General features: G+C 41.9%; 1 pseudogene across 1 annotated transcript; it reads left to right on the top strand.

Annotated features, from left to right (window-relative positions):
* The first annotated feature begins 11,302 nt into the window (after positions 1–11,302).
* LOC308278890 (elongin-A-like) lies at positions 11,303–13,433 on the top strand (annotated as a pseudogene). The gene has a single exon. The product of its transcript is annotated as an elongin-A-like (transcript).
* The last annotated feature ends 7,493 nt before the right edge of the window (positions 13,434–20,926 follow it).

Raw genomic sequence — 20,926 nt, 5'->3', positions numbered from 1 at the left:
GACCCTATTTCAAAGTTTAAGAATAAAAAATAGGTCTGGGTGTGTAACTCAGAAGTAGAATGCCTCTGGGTTCAATCCCCAGCACCACAAAAAAACACCCCAATATGAATGGTATCAGGCTCTGTTAAAGCAAGATTTTTGTTTTGTTTTGTTTTGTTTTGCAGTACTGAGGATTGAACCCAGGGGCATTCTATACCCGAGTTACACCCCCCCAGCCCTATTTTTTAATCTTTATTTTAAAACAGGGTCTTACTAAATTGTGCGGGGGCCTCACTAAGTAGCTGAGGCTGGCTATGAATATGTAATATTTCTGTCTCAGCCTCCCAAGTACTGGGATTACAAGTGTGCACCACCACGCTGAGCTAAGGAAAAGATATTTTAATCTTGCCTCTGCCGGATTGTTTCTAATAGAATGGCTTATATTTTCAGAATAATATAACTATCCTAATTTTACATGACATGTTCAAGCTTAGTATTAATAGAAAATACTGAGAGTATATACAGGCAAAATATTGACTGTAAAACTTCATAGTAACAAATGTGTTGGAAATGCAGCTTTGTTTTCATTTTTTAAACATGTTTATTTGGGAAAATTTAGAAAACAGGAAAAAAGATATGAAATTTGACTTGTAGTTCCCCTTAACATTTGTTTTTCATTTATTTTTCTATATGTAGATTATTAAAAGCAATTGAAATGATTGTCTTTAACTTAATTCATCTTACTTAACATGAAATATGCTTATTATATAATACTGTTGTACTAACATTTTACTTGTTTCATAGTATTCTCACAAATGAACCATAGTAAATTGCCATTCTATAATTTGACATTTGGATTGTGTCTAATTTTTTAAAATCTATTATAAATAAATAATTTAGTAGTTTATGTTTTTATGTGAGTCTTTTTCTTGTATTTAGGAATTTTTCCTGAGACTAGTTTACCAAAAATGGAATTATAGAATCAAAGATTTTCAGTGTTTTAACTATCCTGAGTTAATAGTAGTTTTGACACAGGCTGATGATTATTCAACTCTGTTGAGAAATGAATGAAGCATTATTTTCATCAAGACCAATAGGCAAAAAGGCTTAAATTACTTTTGTTCTCATTAAAACAAGCCCAGGATCATGGTATTCATTTGTAGAGCTGACAGCTTAAAAGTAGACATAAGCAAGCTAATGTTTTCTTCCCCTCCATCTGTTATGTAATACTTTCCTAAATTTATGATTTTTCCTTACTTGAATTGTGTTTCCCATCATTCCTTGCTTCCCATGCCTCTCCTCTTCCATATAAAGATATTCTGGACATGGTGGCACACATCTGTGATCCCAGTATGTATGTGGGAGGCTGAGACAGGAGGATCGCATTCAAGATCAGCTTCAGCAACTTAGGCTTGCTGTTTCAAAACAAAAACTTCAAAAGGGCCAAAGCTGTAGCTTGGAGGTAGATTGCTAGATTCAGTCCCTAGTACCACACACACAAACAATAGCCAGGCTGGTGATGCACATCTGTAATCCAAGTACTTTGGAGGCTGAGACAAGAAAACACAAGTTCAAAACTAGCCTCAGCAACTTAACAAGATTCTCAACAACCTAGTGAGAATCTGTTTCTAAATAAAAATAAGGCTGGGGGTGTAGCTCAGAAGTAGAGTGCCCCTGGATTCAAGCCCCAGCACCACAAAAAACAAAAGACAGTACAAAATACATCTTAGAAGGATTTTAAAGGGGGGACAGAATACGATCGGAACACATTTGTGCAATTAAAGCATTTTATGTGGAATTTCAGTCATGAGGCAAAGTTATTCAGATTATTGCTGAAATAGTGGCAAGGTACCAATATTTAAAAGTGACATGGTATACTGAATACTGACTATTGTAAATACCAGTTATATCCATATTATAAAAGTAACAAGTTGCCAGGAATTTTGTGGTAGGAGTTCAGGTTGCTATTTTCTTAAAATAATTCTTCTGTTTTCATATATTTCAAATAAGATCTTATTGCAATGATAAAATCTACCATTTATGACAAAGATGAAACCTTTGAGCCGGGCGTGGTGGCTCACGCTTGTAATCCCCGCTCTTGGGAGGCGGAGACAGGAGGATTGCGTTGGTTCGGAGACCCTGTTTCCAAATAAAAATGTAAAAATAGGTCTGGGAGTGTAGCCCAGAGGTAGAAGGGCTTCCAGGAACCCCAGTACCACCACCAAAAAAAAAAAAAAAGAAACCTTTGTGAACATGTATTTGATGAATAATATTTTATCAGAATAAGAGATGCTCTGGTAGTCTTTCATAATTTGAATAGCCCCAAAGCCTCCTGTGTTCCAATTCAGCAATGTCCAAAGGTGGGGCAAAAGGAAGTGATTGTGGCTCTGGCCTCATCAGTGAATTACTCCTGATGAACTAGTGGGAGGTGGGACCTAGTTGGAGTAACCTACTGGGGGCATGCCCTTAGGGACTAAATCATGTCAATGGCCCCTTCTCCTTTCTGGCTTCCATGAGGTGAGCAGCTTTTCTTTACCATGCCATAAAGTTCTACTGCCATAAAGTTCTGGTTCATCTCAGGCCTAGAGCAATGGAGTTGGCCAGCTGCAGATTGAATCCTCTGATACTGAGTCAAAATAAATCACCTCTAGTAGTTCTTGTTAGATATTTTGGTCACAGCAATGAAAAACCCGCTAACAGCACATTACCGCCGCAGATCAAGGGTGGTTCTCCATGATGATTTTAGTCAGGCAATCAAATTGATAGAAAAACCTCTGGCTGTGACATTGTCGGTCGCATAGCCAAGCCTACATCATGTGAGGGAAATATAATCCTACTCCAAGGAAGAGGAATGAGCATAGACAAACAAAACAGTCTATATCTTTGTGATTGAAAACTGAATTCATAAGTTTGATACCAGTACCCTTCCCCATACCACAGATAAATTAGCCACAAAACATGAAATTAATTGAAAGGATTGTCAAAGGTTTATACTCCCTATTGTTAAGTACCTAGAAATGAGCAAGATAGTGGAAAAAGGAGGATCCTTCCTGAGAAGAGAGATGGGGATTGCCCTGCCCCGCAGTGGTCAGAGACTTGGAGTCTATTACTTTTCAGCTTTGGATTTCTACATGACACAGTCGTGTGCAGTCATACTAAGCTGTGGTGTGAAACCCAAAAGTAATCACCCCAAATTACTATGCATGAGGCGGGGTGGATTTCTGGATAGTATTAAAATCTCTACATGCAGCAGACTCACCCCTTCTTGCTCCGGGACCAGCCAACTCCATAACCTTCCTGTTGAACTTACCCAATAAAGCCCTTCCATGATCACCCTATCTGTGTTTCTTGAATGAAATCTTTCTTTTGGGGAGATAAGAACTGAGAGAAACATTCAGCCCTGTGACATGTGTAATTCTCCCTCTCCATTTTTAATTCCATCATGGATCACGGGTTCTGCTTTCCAAGATAGCAGCAATACTTTGCTGTGTGTGTAGTTCTCAGACCAACATCTTCCTGCAGAGCTCGTGCCCAGAGCCTGTCGGCTGCTGAAGAAACCGCAGCAAAAGCATGTTTCATATAAACATGCCAGCCTGGCTGGACACCATTTTGGTCCATGCTGATTCCACTGAGCGTGGCCTGGTTACATTTTGGCATTCTAGGCAAGCTATCTTAATGGAAGGGAAACTTTCTCGCCCCTACCACACCATTTTGACTCAATCTTCACATGCACAGAGCTATTTTTAATTGCTTTAGACCACCAAATGGAATGCTTTTTTCCCCCAGATAACAAACCTACAGGTTCATGGTTTGCGGAGTATCTTTGACAGGAAATAGTCACTTAAGATACTAACTTAATGTTTTTGTCTAATGTCTTGATTTCAAGTGTAACCTATAACCATTACCATTAAATTGAGTAAATGCAAAATACAATGAAGGCTTTATTTATTTAGTGGTACTGGGGATGGAACCCAGGGGCCTTCTACCTCCAGGATATACTCCCAGACCTATTTTATACTTTATTTGGAAACAGGGTCTCACTAAGTTGCTGAGAGCCTCACTAAGTAGCTGAGGCTGGCTTCGAACCTGTGTTATCCTCCTGTCTCAGCCTCCCAAGCGTGGGGATTACAAGCGTGTGCCACCACGCCAGGCCTGCAATGAAGGCTTTAAAATGCTCGTGGATTCTTAAAATCTAAGCTTAAATAGACAGGATGGCTTTATTTCAAGGATCTTTATTAAAGGCCTTACAGACTGACAAAAATTGGGTTTCTAATCTATGTACAATTTTATATACAAAATTATGCAATGCTTTGATGGAGAAACTATCAAAAAGCGTAAAGTTTGTTGTTTTGTTTATAAAAAGGTAATTTTATCTAAGATAAATGTAGATTTTTTTTTTTACAGGTCTGGGGATGGAACCCAGGGGCATTTGACCTCTAAGCTACACCTCCTGCCCTAATTTTTATTCTTTTATTTTGAAACCGGGTCTCACTGAGTTGCAGAGGGCCTCACTAAGTAGCTGAGGCTGTCCACGAACCATGATCCTCCGGGTCTCAGCCTCCTGAGTGATGGGATTACAAGCATGTGCCACCACGCCCGGCTTAAATGTAGATTTAAGAGAAAATGAAGGCATGGTAATCAGCCCAGGAACCATGGCTCTGGCTCCTGGAAAAACAAGCCAAGCCGATTCTGCCTAGGTGTGCAGTGGGCCATGATGCATATGTGATGTACCCCGGGTGAGATTTTCAGTTCAACTTCTCTGTAGGATTCCTGTTTAAGGGCCTGCTTGCAGTGTTGTATAGCAAGCTGTTTGCAGCTATCTGCCATCACCTGTGAGGCCCCGTCTACCCCCAGCTGTACTGCAGGTGCCATATTTGTCTCGCACTGTATTGCCATCTTGGCACTCCATGTCCTCACACACCTGTGGTTGGCTTGGATCCACCATTTTGCCTCACCCACACCCCCAAATTGTCTTGCCTTTTTGAGGTCATGGGTTATGGTAATTTTTTCTGATAAATTCACTTGGTTTTGCACACTTAAATTTAAGTCTGATTTAACTTTGTTTTGTCTGACTAAAGGCTTTTCCCCTGTTTTTGGATTTTTTCCTCTCCTGGTTTACATATTGAGCAGTTATTCAAGGGATACCTGTCAGTTTTGCCCTGGATTCAAACTGAGACCATCCCTTCTTTGGAATCTCAGAGGGAATAAAAATGGGGGTATTTGGTGTGGATCTGCCTGCCATGGGAAACAAAGTACTCATTTAAATAAATTGATTGTCACCCGTGACTGATCAACTCTACTCCAAGCATACCCAACAGGGAAGGAAAATGAGGAGAGGTTGCTTATATCCAAACTTTCTTTGCTTTAATAAATCAATCAGACCTTAGTCAAGAATACAAAGTTGAGCCAGGCGTGGTGGCTCACGCTTGTTATCCCCGCAATTGGGAGGCTGAAACAGGAGGATTGCGCAGGTTCGAAGCCAGCCTCAGCTGGCCTAAGAGACCCTGTTTCCAAATAAAATATAAAATAGGTCTGGGAGTGTAGCCCGGAGGTAGAAGGCCCCTGGGTTCCATCCCCAGCACCACCCAAAAAAATAAAATAAAAAGTTGACCCTTCCCTTATGGCCCTACAGGGAAAGACCTTCCCAAAACAGGGGAACCTCACTGCTTTGAAGACTGTCCCAGAGAAACTTGCCAATCTCCGAACACCCTCTAAAGGCTCAAAGAACCAGGTGTTACCTAGAGCACTCTACCCTTCATTTCTACTCCCAAACCCAAGTCCCCCATATCCAGGTATGCCTCTTACAGAAGGTGGATGAAGAATTTGGACCTACACATGTACAAGTCCCCTTCTCTCTCAAAGATCTGGGAAACAAAACAAATTAAGCAAGATCTGGGAAAATCCTCTGATGACCCAAATCGATATATAGAAGTCTTCCTACACCTAATCCAGGCTTTTGATTTTATCTAGACAGACATAAACATTCTAGCACAGACCCTATCAGACTCAGAAATACAAAAAGTCACTGAGGCTACAAAGAAATTTGGGTATCAGATGCACTTAGTAATCTCCAAATATCCTGTAGGAGCACAATTAGCCCATGATACATCCTAAATGGGATTATAATGAAAACAAGAGAATATGGGAAAGAGATCATTTTCTTGTTTGCCTTTCAGAAGGATTAAGAAACAGCAGGCTCAAACCCATTAATTATACTGTTAGCCACCATAAATCAGAAACCTAGTGAAAACCCTACAGCTTGAGAGGCTCTTATCAAGCACACTTCTATACCTAGGGTCTATAAAAGGAAAGCTCATTCTCGAGGGTAAATTCATCACTCAGTCAGCTCCAGAAATTAGAAAAAGATTACAAAAGTTAGCTCTGGGCCCTGGGATTTTCATTGATGACTTCCTCTGAGTAGCCACCTATGTTTATTATAACAGAGTTCAGGAGGAAGAACAAAAGGCCCTTAAAAGGAGAAAAAGAGGAAAGGCAAGCCCAGTTACTGGGAACCTTGCATCCCCCTGGATCTTTTGAGAGGGTATGTCATATCTGTCGAAAGCCAGGGCTCTAAAAGTGTAATTGTTCCAATCAGGAAAAGCTCCTGATAAGTCTTTGTCACCAATGTGGCAAAAATTTCCACTGGAGAATATATTGCCCTGAGGAATGAAGGAGCGGCTCCTGGGTCAAATACTCACCAAATGGTGGTCATTGATTGAGGGGACCCTCAGCTTCAGTCAGTTCCTAGCCAAGCCATTGCCACAAACAGGACAGAGCCAAGGGTCATGCTGGATGTAGCAGGTAGGACCATTTGTTTTCTCCTTGACCCAGGAACCTCTTATTCTGTCCTGACCTTTTATTCTGGGAGACTTACTCCCAATTCCTGTTGGGTGATGGGAATTGATGGAACCCCCATGACCAAGTGCTTTACACCTCCCCTTTGCTACCTTTGGGAAGGATATTTATTAAACTATTCTTTCTTAGTTATGGCTGAGTATCCAGTACTTTTAATAGGAAGAGAACTTGTTTATAAAAATGGAAGCACATATGGCCCTCTAGGTTCCCGAGAAACCTCCTCACTTGTCTGGTCTTAACAGCTGACATATCCCAGGACTTAACTTCAAAAGATGAAAAGGAACTCCCCATAGTTTCCTGAGTCTGGGATGTGAGGATCTCTGGACATGCAAAAATGGCTTACCCTGTAGAAGTCAGGCTTAAGAATCCCACATACTTTCCCCATCACAAACAGTATCCTCTAAGGGCAGAGGCCCTAGCTGTCTTTCAGCCACTGATCTCAAAGTTCCTAAAACATGGGCTTCTAGTGCCCTATAGCTCCCCGTGTAACACCCCAATTTTGGCAAGATCTGAGGGCAATTAATAAAGCAGTGGTCCCCATATACCCAGTAGTGCCAAATCCCTATGTGTTTCTGGGAAAATTTTCCCCTAATACTCAATGCTTTTCAATGCTAAATCTCAGATATGCTTTCTTCTGCATTCTTTTAGCCACAATGTCTTAGTATTTGTTTGCTTTTCTGTGGGCAGAAAATGGAAAAAAAGACCTGGATAGTGTTGCCCCAGGGATTCCGAGATAAGCTCTTTTGTTTGGATAAGCCTTAGAGACATAGATGAATGTTTTCTAGATAAAGGTTACTCCTACAGTATGTAGATGATATGCCATACAAACCTTAAAAAGAAAAAAAAAACTACAAAGCAAAAAACAACCAACAAAGCAGAAGAAGTAAGTTATTTCATAGCCATAATGAAGTATTCAACTTAAGTATTTAATTAAAGGATTCACTGAAAGTATTCATAAAGTATTTAATTCATGAAGATCATATGTTGGGATGTAAATCAAGTCAACAAATTTTTTAAAAATAGAGTCAGGGTAGTTTTGATTTTTATCTCCCTGATTGCTAATGATGTTGAACATTTTTTCATGTATCTATTGGCCATGTGTATCTCTTCTTTTGTGAAGTGTCTATTCAGTTGCCCATTTCTTGATTGGGTTATTTAATTTGTTAGTGTAAAGTTTTTTAAGCTCTTTGTATATTCAGGATATTAACCCTCTATCAGAGGGAGAGCTAGTAAAGTTCTTCTCCCATTCTGTAGGCTTTCTCTTTAGATTTTTTTTTTTTTTTTTTTTTTTTTGCGGGTCTGGTGATGGAACCCAGGGGCATTCGACCTCCAAGATACACCCCTGCCCTATTTTTTATTCTTTATTTTGAAACAGGGTTTCACTGAGTTGCAGAGGGCCTCATTAAGTAGCTGAGGCTGTCCGCGAACTATAATCCTCCTGTCTCAGCCTCCCAAATGCTGGGATTACAAGTGTGTGCCACCACCCCCCGCCCTCTTTAGATTTCTTGATGATTTCCTTTGATGAGCAGAAACTTTTTAGTTTGATGCCATCCCTCTTGTTAATTCTTGTTTTAGTTTCCTGAGCTTTGGAGGTCTTGTTGAGGAAGTTACTACTTGTGCCTATATGTTGGAATGTTGAACCTATGCCCTCCTCTAACAGCTACAGTCTCTGGTCTGGTTTCCAGGTCTTTGATCCACCTTGAGTTGATTCCTGTGCAGGGTGAGAGGATCAAAACTATACTGAGATTCCTTCTAACTTAAATCAGAATGGCAAGCATAAAGAAGCCAAATAACAAATGTTGGCAAGAATGTGGGGAAATAGAAACTCTTATACACTGTTGGTGGGAGTGCAAACTAGTTCAGCTGCTATGAAGATCAGTGTGAAATTTCTTAGAAAACTGAAAATGGATCCACCATATGATCTGGCTATACTCCTACTGGGTATCTTTCCAAAGGGGTTGGTTAAAGTCAGAGAACTACAGTAGTATATGCATACCCATGTTCATAGCAGCACAATTCACAATAAACTATGGAATCAACTTAGGTCTCCATTAACATACGAATGGATTACAAAATTATGGGAAATACACACAATGAAATTCTACTCAGCAATAAAGAAGTACAAAATTATGTCATTTGTATGAAGATAGAAAGACCAGAAGAACATTATGTTAAGTGAGATTAGCCAAGCATAGAAATAGAAGGGACATATGTTTCCTCTAATATGCTTGAGCTAGGGAGTATTAGGGATACCAGAGGGACTCTAGATAATGGAGGAGATCCTCTGCGAAACCAGGGAGTAAGGGTAGGTGAGGAATAAGGCTGAGGTTCATTAATGAAAATGCTACCTGTGACTGTATACATGTGAATATAACATTGTTAACCTGGTCACATGCTATTGGGAGGGAGGGAAATGGGAAGGTGGGAGGGCACCAAGTACTGTGTGAATGTATGCCATTGTCAACATGATCTACATTATAATGTGAGACTATAATGCACCAATAAAATATTTAAAATATATATAAATATAAAACTATAATATACCAATAAAAAATAGAGTCATATGAATTACATTCTGACTATTGTTATATGAGGCTAAAAGTCAATAATGAGAGAAATATTAGAAAATTTTGCAACATACTCCTAAATAACCAATGGTTAAAAAAGAAAAGAAAATTAACTGAAAATTTATCCAGGTGTGTGGCTCATGCTAGTAATACCAGCATTCAGGAAGCTGAGACTGGAGGATCACGGTTCTCGGACAGCCTCAGCTACTTAGTGAGAGGCCCTCTGCAACTAGTGAGACCCTGTTTCCAAATTTAAAATAAAAAATAGGGCAGGAGGTGTAGCTCTGAGTTTGAATGCCCCTGGGTTCCATCCCCCTACTGCAAAAAAAAGAAGAAGAAAAAAAAGGAGCTGGGCATGGTGGCACACGCTTGTAATCCCAGCATTTGGGAGGCTGAGCCTGGAGGATCGTAGTAAGCAGGAGCAGCCTCAGCTAATAGTGAGGCCTTCTGAAACTCAGTGAGACCCTGTTTCAAAGTAAAGAATAAAAAATAGGGCAGGGGGTGTGGCTCAGAGGTCAAATGCCCCTGGGTTCCATCCCCAGACCCACCAAAAGAAAAAAAAGAAAATTTAATATTATCTTGAGAATCACAAAAAATGGCTATTCAGGTGTAAATTTTTGTTATTTTTTAAAAATCTGTTTTTTGAAAAAGTAAACAAGGTTCTAAACCATTAGCCAACCTAACCAAAAGAGAGACTTGGCCCAAATTACTAAAATTAGAAATTTAAAAAGAGATATTGCCACAGACAGCATGGAAATTCAGAGGATCACTAGAAAACTTACATTTCAATAAACTGGAAGACCTAGAAAAAGTGTAAAAATTTAGACACATACAACTTTTTTAAATGAACCAAGAGGATATAGAGGACCTAGATAGACCAATAGCAGGCAACGAGATTGAAACAGTAACAAAGAAAGAGCCTTTTAACAATGAAAAGTCCAGGATCAGACATCCCCAGATTAATTTTACAAGATATTTATATAAGAAATAAGCTCAATGCTTCTCAAATTATCCCATGAAATAGAGATAATCCTTCCAAACTCATTTTTCAAAGCCAATGTCACTCAAACCAAATAAAGAAACTTTAAGAAAATTACAGAGCTGAGCATGGTGGTGCACGCTTGTAATCCCAGCATTCAGGAGGCTGAGACAGGAGGATCCTAGTTTGCAGCCAGCCTCAGCTACTACTTAGGCCCTTTGCAACTCAGTGAGACCCTGTTTCAAAGTAAAGAATAAAAAATAGAGCTGGGGATATAACTCAAAGTAGAATGCTCCTGGGTTCCATCACCGGTTCTGAAAAAAAAAAAAAAGAAAATTACAGACCAATATTATTGATGACAATAGATGCAAAAATTCTTAATAAAATAGCAGTGATTCACATTCAAAGCCACATAAAGAAAATTGTACAGCATGACTTAATCAGCTTCATTCCAGGGATAGAAGGCTGGTTCAACATACACAAGTCAGTGACTATAACTCACCACGTAAATAAAACTAAAAACAAAAACCACATGATCATTTCAGTACATGAATTTGATGAAACTGAGCAATCATTCATATTAAAAACATTGATACAGTACTTGGGAGGCTGAGATAGAAGGATTGCAGGTTCAAGGCCAGCCTTAACAACTTAGTGAGTCCCTCAGAAATTTAGTGAGATCCTATTAAAAAAAATTGGGCTGCCGGGCATGGTGGCGCACGCTTGTAATCCCCGCGCTTGGGAGGCAGAGACAGGAGGATGGCGCAGGTTCGAAGCCAGCCACGCATGCTGGCTTAGGAGACCCTGTTTCCAAATAAAAATGTAAAAATAGGTCTGGGAGTGTAGCCGGAGGTAGAAGGGCTTCCAGAAACCCCAGTACCACAAAAAAAAAAAAAAAAAAAAAAAAAAAAAAAAAAAAAAAAAACATGAGCAAGTTGGAAGCTTTGCCAGAGACCTAATGGCCAAGTGGAAGAAGCTGGTTCCTGTGGAAGGAAACAATGAGGCTGAGGAACAGGATTATGAAAAGATCAATTACCAAAAGCGTCCTCGGGATGCTCTTCAGTGGGAGGAGGCCATGGAAGGGGGCTACCAGGAAAACTGGAGAGCCTCCAGCAGCCAGCCCTGCAGCCCTGACAACAGACAGAAGAAATACAGAAAGATCTCAGAGCTTGATAGGCCTCATACAGGTCTCATGGTCACGAGAGGAGAGACGAGAGAAAGAGGTGTCACAGAGTTTCACCCATGTACTCCTCAGACCCCAAGTTTTCTGCTATGGCCATGTTAAGTCCCCTTTCTCTTCTGCTAGTCCTCATCAGATGCATGTGGTCCACTATGGGTCACCAGAGGAGGACCAGGAGCCTATTGCTCCACCCCAGAAGCCTGGGAAAGGCCACAGCAATACCTATCAGGACAGGATAGGGGTGAGTCAAGAGCGCTACCTGGGTGAACCCCAGGGGAAAGGGATTGTGAGCCAAAACAAGGAACACAGGCCTTCCCACAAGGAGAAGCGTCCTGTGGATGCCAAGGGTGATGAGAAGGCCTGTGCTTTGGGCAGAGAGAAGTCACACAGAGCCCTCTCCAAAGAGGAGAACCGAAGGCTGCTCCCAGGGGACAGTGCCAAGGAGAAGCTGCCTTCTAGTGCTGTAAAGAAAGAGAAGGAAAGAGAAGGCATCAGCCTCAAGGAGAAGCTTGTACCTGCCTTGGAGGTGTCTTCAGACAACCACCTTAGAGAGCCAAAGCACAAGGACTCCAGGAAAGCCAGGTCAGACAAAAACAAGCAGAGTATGAACACCTTGGATGTCGCAAGAGGTGCGGATGACCTGCTGCCCAAGACAAAAGAGAAGGCTTCCCACAATGTAAAGACTCCAGAAGGAAAGTGAAAACTTCTGATTCTGATAGAAAGGCACAGGGCTCGTTCCCTAAGGCGGATGAGACAGACCTGGATGATGAGTTTGAGCAACCCACCGTGTCATTTGAATCGTACCTCAGCTACGACCAGCCCCGGAAGAAAAAGAAGATTGTGAAAAAGTCAGCCACAGCACTTGGAGAAAAGGGACTTAAAAAAGTGATTCTAAAAGTACTAGTAGAAATGTGGATTCCGTTCAGAAATTACTCAAGATGAATGAAAAGAAATCAGAGAAGCTGCAGGCAGGTAGAGCAGCCAGGCCACGAAATGTTCCCACTGAAGTGCTGCCAGTGCTGCCAGACTTCCCATTGCCCCCAATTCAGGCCAATTGCCATCCACTTCCTTCCCTCAAATCGATGCCCTCCTTTCAGCCAAAGCAAAAAGCATTCTCTTCACTCCAGGAAGAAGAGGCTGGATTTACTGGATGCAGAATGAATTCTAAGATGCAGGTGTACTCTGGTTCCAAATGTGCCTATCTCCCTAAAATGATGACTTTGTACCAGCAGTGCATCTGAGTACTTAAAAACAGCATAGATTCAATCTTTGAAGTGGGAGAAGTACCCTATTCTGTTCTTGAACCTGCTTTGGAGAGATGTACACCTGATCAGTTGTATCACATAGAAGAATACAATCATGTACTAATTGAAGAAACAGATCAATTATGGAAAGCTCATTGTCACCGAGACTTTAAAAAAGAAAGACCAGAAGAATATGAGTCTTGGCAGGAAATGTACCTGTGGCTTCAAGATGCCCGAGAGGAGAGGCTGCGGTTACTAACAAAGAATATTTGATCTGCACATGCCAACAAGCCCAAAGGTCGACAAGCAAAGATGGCACTTGTCAACACTGTGGCCAATCACCTCGAGATGTTCAATGGAGGCAGGAGAAGTTTGGAACAGCTGTCCTTGAGAAAAATCAAGATTAAGCCAGCCTCATACACAGGAAGCAGCCATGTTCCTGCCAGTAGCAACAGCTTTAACCCCAGCCCTGAGGAGCCAACCTATGATGACCCCAGCACCAGCAGTGCCCATTGGCACCAGTGGTCAGTAGCACTGTTTCCTATGATACTAGGAAGCTGGCTGTGAAGAAAATTGCCTCGATGATGGCCAAGACAATTAATGCTTTCAAGAATAGGTTCTCCCAATGATAAGCGAAGGACTTGCCTTGGAGATGGAATACAGAGACAATGTGAGCTGGGAAGTAGGACTTCCAAAAAAGCCCAGACTCTTTGTGGAACCTTTTGGCCCCTGAATCCTGCACGTTGGCGGGTGTCATCCCTGCACCTGTGTACCATGGCCCCGTGCCTGCCTGAGCACATTTCAGAATTCTGAGGACGATGTGAAGCCTCAGTCTCACTGAGAATTTTAAGGTTAATTCTACTTTTGTTGTTAATTAGCATCTTTGTAAACTATATGGCATAGTTTCAATTAATAAATATCACCCCAGATTGTTTTTATATTATCAAAAAAGAATAAGATAAAATCAGGAAACAGAAGCCGGGCATGAAGGTGCATGCTTGTAATCCCTGTGCTTGGGAGACTGAGACAGGAGGATCGCACAGGTTCAAAGCTAGCCTCAGCTACTTAGTGAGGCTCTCAGCAACTTAGTGAGACCCTGTTTCTAAATAAAATATAAAATAGGCCTGGCTGCCGGGCGTGGAGACAGGAGGATCGCACAGGTTCGAAGCCAGTCTCAGCTACTTAGTGAGGCTTTCAGCAACTTAGTGAGACCCTGTTTCCAAATAAAATATAAAAAAGGTCTGGGAGTATAGCCCGGAGGTAGAAAGCCTCTGGGTCCCACCCCCAGTACCACCAAAAAAAATAAAATAAAATAGGTCTGGGACTATAGTCTAGAGGTAGAAAGCCCCTGGGTTCCACCCCCAGTACCACCAAAATAAATAAATAAATAAATAAATAAATAAATAAATAAAATCAGGAACAAGACAAGGATGTTCACTATCTCTACTTCTTTTCAATATAGTACTCAAAATTTTAGCAATAAGGCAAGAGAAGGAAATTAAAAGGATATAAATCAGGAAAGAACTGAAATTATTTGTATGTAGATGATATGATCCTATACTTAGAAGTCCCAGAAACTCAGTCAGAAGACTTCTAAAACTAATAAACTAAGAAAAGTAGGTGGCCATAAAATCAACTGAGAAAAATCATTAGCTTTTCTATACATCAACCATGATTCCTCTGAAAAAAATCAGGAAGACCATTCCATTCACAATAGACTAAAAAATTACTAAGGGATAAAACTAACCAAAGAAATAAAAGACCTCTATAATGAAAATTATGCAATACCAAAGAAAGAAATTGAAGATCTTGGAAGTCTAAAAGACCTCCCATGTTCTCAGGCAGAGTAAATATTATCAGAATGGCCATTTTATCAAAATTGATATACAGATTCAAAGCAGTCCTTAATAAACTGTCAATGTCATTCCTCACAGAACTAGAAAAATAGTTCTGAAATTAATATGGAAAAATAAAAGACCCAGAACAGCCAAAGCAACTCTTAACAATATGAACCATGCTAGAGGCATTATGATACCTGATTAGACTAAAATTAGACTACAGAGTTATAACAATAACAATAGCATGGTATTAGCAAAAATGAGTGAATAGCCCAATGGTGCTAGGAAAACTGGTTATACATTTGTAGAAGAATGAAAATGGATACAAATCTCTCACCCTACACAAGAGTTAACTCAAGATTGATAAAAGACTACACATTAGGCCAGAGACTTTGCAATTAGTAGAAGAAGATATAGAACCAACTCTCCAACATATGGGCACAGGTAGGAAATCTTTAATATTACCACAAAACTCAGGAAAGAAAAACAAAAATCAATAAATGGGATGGCATGAAATTAAAATGCTTCTGTGTATGTCAGTGTAAGTTGATTCCTTCACTGATTCTCCCTTTCCCCCTTCCCCTAGACTACCTCTCTGGCTCCACTGCAGTTTCTCCTCTATTGTCTGAAGTCCTTCTGGAATCCCAATTACTCCCTATCTTTCACATATGAAAGAAAACATGATCCTTCACTTTCTGTGACTGGCCAATCTCACTCAACATAATGTTCTCCAGCTCCATCCATTTTCCTGCAAATGACATGATTTTGTTCCTCTTTATTGCTGAGTAGAATTCGTGTGTGTGTGTGTGTGTGTGTGTGTGTGTGTGTGTGTGTGTGTGTCACAGTTATGTAATCACAAGTTATTACTCAGGCCCACTCAGTGTCAAACCAGTCCCTGTGGTACTACATTTCATCCTGTCCTGGAAAATTATGCTTTAGCCAATCCAAGGTACAAGGTCATTCTAGTAGACTCTGCAATGGGATTCCCAACAGAAGTCTAAGCTCTATGAATACCTCTGTGTACCCAGCTTCCAGATATGCTTATGAAGCTCCGGGATCCAATCTAGTTCTGATAAACCTAGCTTCTAGGATAGAAATTTCATACCCAGCCTTTAGTCCTACTGCTTTGGATCCATGGTTTAGGAGAATCCAAATAGCTCTAGGCTTTAGGAGAGTCCAAATAGCTCTAGGCTCCAGAATAATAACTATGGTTCTAAGCACCAGCTTAACACCTAGAGTCCCAGGGTTTAGACTCATCCCTCTGTACTAAGGTCACATGTTTGCATGTTAACATCAGGCTAGCCTCAAACTCTAAGCTGGTCCTAGTGACCCTAGAATTCAGCAGATTTAGGATTTGTTTTCAGGAATATTTGGGGCATGTTTCTGAAGAATAAACATCTATGTCCACCCTAGCAGACTCCAGGACCAGACTGGCCTCCCTGGATAAATGCTGCGGAAACAGACTCACTATCCCAGGCTCTAGGACAGCAATTGTAGCACTAGGACACAGGTGTGTCCCTAAAATCTTGGCCTCCAGGCTCATCCCGATGCTTGGATGGTTCCCACAGATTCAGGCTTAAGGCCCACCCCAGCAAGAAGTCATCCTCTGCAAACCTGGGCATTAGGATTGAAAATTCATGTCCACTATAGTAGGTCCACTGCAGTCAATCCAGAGTTTCTCCTGATCCAGACAAAAACCCATCCATTCAGCCAGGCGTGGTGGCGCACGCTTGTAATCCCTGCGCTTGGGAGGCAGAGACAGGAAGATCGTGCAGGTTTGAAGCCAGCCGCGTGCGCTGGCTTAGGAGACCCTGTTTCCAAATAAAATATAAAAATAGGTCAGGGAGTGTAGCCTGGAGGTAGAAGGGATTCCAGGAACCCCAGTACCACCAAAAACAAAAAACAAAAAAACAAAAAAACAAAAAACAAAAAACAAAAAAAACAAAAAAACAAAAAACAAAAAACAAAAACACCCATCCATTCAAGGACTATAGCAGCATCTCTGGATCATAGCAGATAACCTATCCAGAGTCTCTGGATTGACTGGTAAAAGGTTTTCCCAGTTAAAGCCAGTTAAGCAAAGACTGAAATACATACCTACTTCTTCATATGTAGAGGGGCCAATCCACATAGATCAAAAACAATTAGGGAAACGACATAATGAAAGGAACAAAATAAAGTGCCTGTGACAGACAATAGGAGATGACAGTGTATGAGCTTCCTGACAAAGAACTCAAGATAACTGCCTCAGTGAAGCATTGAGAACTTCAAGAAAATATAGAAACAGTTCAATGAAATGAGGACAATGTAAATAGCCAAAATTAGGAATTCAACACATACATTGAAATTATTTTTAAAATCAAACAGAAATTCTGGAGTTGAAATATACAGTGAATTAAATGAAAAATTAAAACAGAGCATTAACAACAGAACTGATCAAGCAAAAGAAAGAATTTGTGAACTTAAAGATATATTATTTGAAAATATCCAGTCAGATCAGAAAAAAAAGAATGAAAAGAAATGAAGGATTATGAGATTTGTGTGAATGAATCAAAAGAGAAAAATTTCGACTTTCGGGAAGATGGTGACTGAGAAAAGCGGTGCTTAGGAGCCCTGCTAAAACTCGATCTCTATTGCCACAAAATCAGCGCTTGTCATAGCCAGAAAACACCATCAGTAGAGAAATAAAAAAATGTAAACACAAGGGACAGAGAAAAAAAAAAAAGACTAGAAGAACAACCAGAGATCAGAAATCAAGTCCGCAATGCAGCAGCAGGGCTGTGCCGGCACCATTTTTCCCTCACAGCACCAGGATCCAGAGAGGAAAGGTAAACAAGGAGCTGAAGTGAGCAGCTGCGGATCATTTGGGTGTAATTCAGCAGTTCTTCAGTGCAAAGGACGCCTAAAACTCCCAGTGGTCAAGCTCATCACACCTTCCAGGGACTCAGAACAGAGCTCAAAACCAGAAAAGAAATATGCCAGCCTCACAGCCAAGGGTGTGGCAGTGGTGCCATATTGCCAGCAGCTCCAGCCTCACAGCCGAGGGCATGGCAGCGGTGCCATATTGCTAGCAGCGACAGCAGTTCACTACGCCCTCAACAGTTCCTGATCCACACGCACAATAACCGTGAGTGAAATTGTGGCCCCTAAAGGAAAAATCCCTGTACTGTATGCCCAGGGACTTTAACAATCTCCCTGAGTCTGAGATTTTGAAGTCCAACACAGTGAAGGAGTAGCGGTGGCAGAGATACCACACCTTAGTCTCAGCTCCCCGTGGGAAAACACCCAGCCCCCCCCCACGGTCTCCCGCAGCCTCGATTAACTTCCTGGGTCTGAGACTTTGTGATACAACCCAGTAAAGGAGCAGTGGCAGCTGAGATTACCACAGACTCAAGATACAGAGCACCCTAAGTGAAGTCGTAGTGATCCAGGGAAGGCACAAACTTCTGAAATCATGGGAAAGAGGAAAAACAATAGAGTAATGAATGCCCACAACCCCATATTATCAGAACCTGATAACACAGAAATTCAGAGATCTCCAGAAGATCAAATCAGGAATATAACTGCAGAAATAATAAAGGACCTTCGAAAAGAATTTAGAGAGTCTAAAAGACATAAAGGATGCAATCATTGAGGTAAAGGCCTCAATTCAAAGTATAAACAATCGATTAGACCACATGGAGAATAGAATCTCGCTCCTAGAAGAGGATCACTCCAAAAACGAATGCATTATTTATAACTTGGAAAAAAAAAATCAGACAGCAGGAATCTGACATTGAAGAAATATGGCCCAAGACTTCCGGGAAGATGGCGACCGAGAAAAGCGGGGCTTAAGAGCCCCGCTAACAACCAATCTCCATTACCACAAAATCAGCGCCTTTCATAGCCAGAAAACACCATCACCAGAGAAACAAAAAATATCACCAGCCCCAGAGAGGAGGGGGTCTCAGAATGGATCTCAGAGCCACAGAGGAGATACACCAGCCTCACGCCCGAGGGGCAGCAGCGCCTTACTGCCGGCGGCAGCGGTGAGTTCACCGGATGGCTAAAGTGAGCCGAGGTGAGCCGCTGAGGAAAAGCCAGGAGGGATTTTTCAGCGCAGGGAGCATCTAAAGATCCTAGTGGCTGAGCTCAGCACATGCTGCAGGGACTCAGAGCGGAGCTCAAAACCAGAGAAGAAATATGCCAGCCTCACGGCCGAGGGCATGGCAGCGGTGCCATATTACCACCGGCAGAGGCAGCAGCGAATTCAGCGAGTCCACTACAGCTCCATCTGCATACTCAACAACAGTGAGTCATATTGTGGGCTCCAGAGGATAAATCGCAGTACTGCACTCCCAGGGACTTGACCCAGTGGGGGAGTGGCGGTGGCAGAGATATCACACCATAGGAGAACGCCCAACCTGGCACCCCCCCCATAGTCTAAAGCAGCCTCTGTCGACTCTCTGGGTCTGAGACTCTGCGATACAACCCAGTAAAGGAGTATTGGGGTCTGAGATACCACAGACTCGAGATCCAGAGCACCTTAAGTGAAGTTGTAGTGACCTAAGGGAAGAACCCAGAGAAGGCACAAACTTCCGAAATCATGGGAAAGAGGAATAACAATGGAGCAATGAATGCCCACAACCCCACAACATCAGAACCCGATAAAACTGAAAATCAGAGATTTCTAGAAGATCAAATCAGAAAAATAACTATAGAAATAATAGAGGTGTTTTGAAAAAAATTCAGAGAGAGCCAAAAAGAGAGAAAGGATGCAATTAATGAAGTAAAGGCCTCAATTCAAAGTACAAACAACCGATTAGACCACATGGAGAATAGAATCTCGCTCGTAGAAGATGATCAATCCAAAAATGAATGCATAGTTTCTAATCTAGAAAAAAATATCTGACAGCAGGAATCTGACATTGAAGAAATATGGGTCCATTTTAAGAGAGCTAACCTAAGAATAATTGGAACAGAGGAGGGAAAAGAAGGTGAAACCAAAGGGATCAACAATCTCTTCAAGGAAGTAATAGCAGAAAATTTTCCAAACATAGAGCAAGAGGTTGATACACCGGTCCAGGAAAGTTATAGAACTCCCTTTAGACAGGATCGGAGAAGAGGATCCCCACACCACATAATTGTCAAAATGACCAATGTGGAAGCCAAGCAGAGAATCTTAAAAGCAACAAAAACAAACGGCCAAGCGACATTCAGAGGCAAACCAATTAGAATCACTCCAGACTTCCCAAATCAAGTCATGAGAACCAGAAGGGCTTGGAGCAACATATTCCAAACTCTGAAAGAAAACAACTTCTAGCCAAAAATTTCCTGATTTGATCTTCTAGAAATCTCTGAATTTCTGTTTTATCGGGTTCTGAAGTTGTGAGGTTGTGGGCATTCGTTACTCCATTGTTATTCCTCTTTCCTATGATTTTGGAAGTTTGTGCCTTCTCTGGGTTCTTCCCTTCGGTCACTATGACTTCGCTTAAGGTGCTCTGGATCTCGAGTCTGTGGTATCTCAGTCCCCACTACTCCTTTACTGGGTTGTATCGCAGAGTCTCAGACCCAGGGAGTCAATCGAGGCTGCTTTAGACCATGGGGGTGCCAGGTTGGGTGTTCTCCTATGGTGTGATATCTCTGCCACCACCACTCCCCCACTGGGCCAAGTCCCTGGGAGTACAGTACTGGGATTTCTCCTCTAGGGGCCGCAATTTGACTAACTGTTGTTGAGTGCGCTGATGGAGGTGTAGTGGACTCGGTGAATTCACTGCTGCTGCCGCAGGTGGCAATATGGCGCCACTGTCATGCCCTCGGCCATGAGGCTGGTGTATTTCTTCTCTGGTTTGAGCTCCGTTCTGAGTCCCTGAAGAGTGTGCTGAGCCCAGCCCCTGGGAGCTTTAGATGCTTCCTGCGCCAAAAAATCTGCCAAATTCCGCCCGGCCTTCCCGCAGCAGCTCACATCGGCTTGCTGTCCGCCGCTCCTCTCCTGAGCCTGGTAGGCTGTTGAGTGCGTTGGTCTAGAGCCGTCCGGTGAACTCACCGCTGCCGCCGGCAGTAAGGCGCTGCTGCCGCATCCTCGGGCATGACGCCGGCGTATCTCCTCTGTGGCTCTGAGCTCTGTTCTGTGTCCCCCTCCTCTCTGGAGCCTGGTGCTGGAAAAGAAGATGGCGCCCGCCGCTATGTGCCGCGGTTCCAGCCACAGCACTGCAGTCTGGTTTCTTTCTGGTGTTTCGTTTTTCCAGCCCTCTTTTTCTTTGTTCCTTATATTTACATTTTTTGTTTCTCTGCTGATGTTGTTT

Source organism: Muscardinus avellanarius (genome assembly GCF_963383645.1).
Source record: "Muscardinus avellanarius genome assembly, chromosome: X".
Taxonomy (NCBI): Eukaryota; Metazoa; Chordata; class Mammalia; order Rodentia; family Gliridae; genus Muscardinus; species Muscardinus avellanarius.
Note: the sequence above shows the minus strand (reverse complement) of the source record. Positions and strands in the feature narration are given on the sequence as shown.